Below are 2,653 nucleotides of genomic sequence, written 5' to 3'. Positions count from 1 at the left end.
AACTCATGAGATAATTCATTTTCCCAACACGATCTTAATTATAACGAACTGTGCACCTTTATAAATTTCAATAAAAATGAACTTCCCTAGAACTTTTGAGATCTTCTTCTCCTTCTTATTCCGATAATAGGAGCTACTATCAACTTCGTCATTCATAGTGAGATCTGTAATGGCAAAAGAACAAAACAAATCATCAGATAGTATAAGAAACATGAACTCAACTCGAATGTCATCTGGAGTTTGGTCTCGTACGGAAGTGAAAAGTGGATAAAAAGCAATTCAAGGCAGAACGAGAATGCTAAAGATCAGATGGGTAGCTCGCGTAACTAATGAGAAAAGAACTTTGTGCCACAAATTGCCTAACATTAACTAAACTCCGTCGAACAGGCCTTGGATGGCCCAACGGTACCGACCGGCCGCCGTGTCATCCTCAGACACAGGCGTCGCTGGATGCGGCTATGGAGGTGCGTGCGGTCAGCACACCGCTCTCCCGGCCGTATGTCAGTTTACGAGACAGGAGCCGCTACTTCTCAATCAGGTAGCTCCTCAGCTTGCCTCACAAGAGCTGAGTGCAGCCCGCTTGTCAACAGCGCTCGGCAGACCGGGTGGTCACCCATCAAAGTGCTATCCCAGCCCGACAGCGCTTAACTTCTGTGATCTGACGGGAACAGGTGTTACCATTGCGGCAAGGCCGTTGGCCGCCTAACATTAAGGATACATCAGTTTAGTATTGTAGAGGGGAGCAAATACATGAATATGGTAAGCATGTTCAAATGAATGTTTTGCAGTAATTATTCAGAGGTGAAGAGACATGGACAGAATAGAGTAGCGTGGAGAGCTGCATCGAATCATTCGCACTGAAGGCAACAAAAACAACAACAAGAAGTTTTTATAAATTGCAGTAAAGAAGGACTTGCGATCAATGTTAGTGCATACACGCTAAGAGTCAGAAGATCCACCCGGAGATTAGCACACTGCACTCGCATCCTGATTTAGGTTTTCCGTGATTTCCCCAAATCTCTTCAGGCAAATACCGGGATGGTCCCTTTGAAAGGATACGGCTGGTTTCCTTCTTCCTTCCCTGATCCGAAGGATCCGATGAGCTCGCTGTGTGGTCCCCTCCCTCAAATCAACCAATCAAACAATCCACCCAGAGAGCACCTGTGTACTGCAAAGGGAACTGTGTAATGTAGGTGAGCTGCTTAGTTGACTGAAAATAATCTGTTCGGAAAAAGATATGTTAACGTTCCTCGAGTTGGACGGAGCTGAGAGGCTGGAGAGAAAGCATAGGCCATGGGGCCACTTAAGTATTAAAAAATTTGGCGATGTAGTAAACAATGTAGAATTGTTTTCATAACTACAACTTGACGAATGACTCACTCGCCAGCCACTGATGGTGCCTCTGTTGCCTACCCTGGAGAGAGAGAGAGAGAGAGAGAGAGAGAGAGAGAGAGAGAGAGAGAGAGAGAACAGCCTCATATTATTCAAATAATAGCATTTTATGGTGAACCACCATTCTCATTAAGGATTCGCGTTAACGGTGAAAAATTACTCTTGTAATCAAAATGTTATGCTCTTGCAAGCAATAGTTCTGGAACTATTAGCAGTTCGTCAGTGTTTAATATGAAACTGAGGTCCGATATATGATTAAGGTTACGAGCGTTTAATTGTACATGGTATTCATGGGCTCAGCGTAATGTTGTGTAGTTTTTGAGTTTTTTCTGCTAATAAACCACCCACTTTGAGTTATATCGAGTCGAGCACATTTCAAGGAACACATTGAAAGCCACATTAGGATTAAACTGTTCGTGAACACTTGCCTCAGATTATATTTATTTCAAAACACTAGTGACGGCTCATGCCGTTGCTGCGGGAACAGCCAATACACGAGATGCATATCGATCAGCTCTTCATTAGTAAATTTATCCATCACTGTTAATGTACAACTAACACTGTCGGAAAAAAAACCAAGCACTTCTGAAGGCAAACTCAGCAAAAACACACACACAAACACGAGCTACCGGAAGCCAAAGGCTCCACACGAAAACATAGACAGTTTTCCACATGAGGGGAAACAAGATGGTTTTCACGTAATTAATTAGACGCTTTATTGTAATACCACTTCATTTTGAATCTAAAAACGAAAAATCGTGTTACACCCTCTGAAGATGCCTTGTTGAAATATGAAATGCTTGTGGATGCATAAAATATTCGTGTGCAGCACGAAGAATGATGTTTCCTTGTAAACTACTGCAATTTACTTAACCAGTTCCTCTGATAGCTTCGACTAACTGTGAGAATTGTATGGAACATACACTTTCGGAACTTTTAAAGTAAATATCCCTTTGACGCGCCCGTTTCTCGTAGCGTCAGTCTCTGGAATCTGATTGTGATATGCGTGCGTGACCCTCTCATGCGTACTAAAAGAACTCATTTCCTCTTTTAACCCAGCAGCTAAGGGTTCTAGAACGAGCAGAAATACTGATGAGCCTGTCGAAGGATTGTCTTTTAAGCCACTTGTTTCGTGATTGAATAACATTAGCTCTGGATTCATCCAATAAATTCAAGACTGGCGTTTGCTTCCCCCCCCCCCCTTTCTCCTCCTCCTCCTCCTCCTCCTACTACTACTACTCCTACCATACTGACAGAAAAC

The 2,653-nt window shown here is 43.0% G+C and overlaps 1 pseudogene; it reads right to left on the bottom strand.

The window, feature by feature from the left end:
• Window positions 1–581: 581 nt before the first annotated feature.
• LOC126299690 (5S ribosomal RNA) lies at window positions 582–699 on the bottom strand (annotated as a pseudogene).
• Between the last annotated feature and the right edge of the window lie 1,954 nt (window positions 700–2,653).

Source organism: Schistocerca gregaria, chromosome X (assembly GCF_023897955.1).
Source record: "Schistocerca gregaria isolate iqSchGreg1 chromosome X, iqSchGreg1.2, whole genome shotgun sequence".
NCBI classification, from domain to species: domain Eukaryota; kingdom Metazoa; phylum Arthropoda; class Insecta; order Orthoptera; family Acrididae; genus Schistocerca; species Schistocerca gregaria.
The sequence above is the reverse complement of the archived record's forward strand: the minus strand, read 5'-3'. Positions and strand labels throughout refer to the sequence as shown.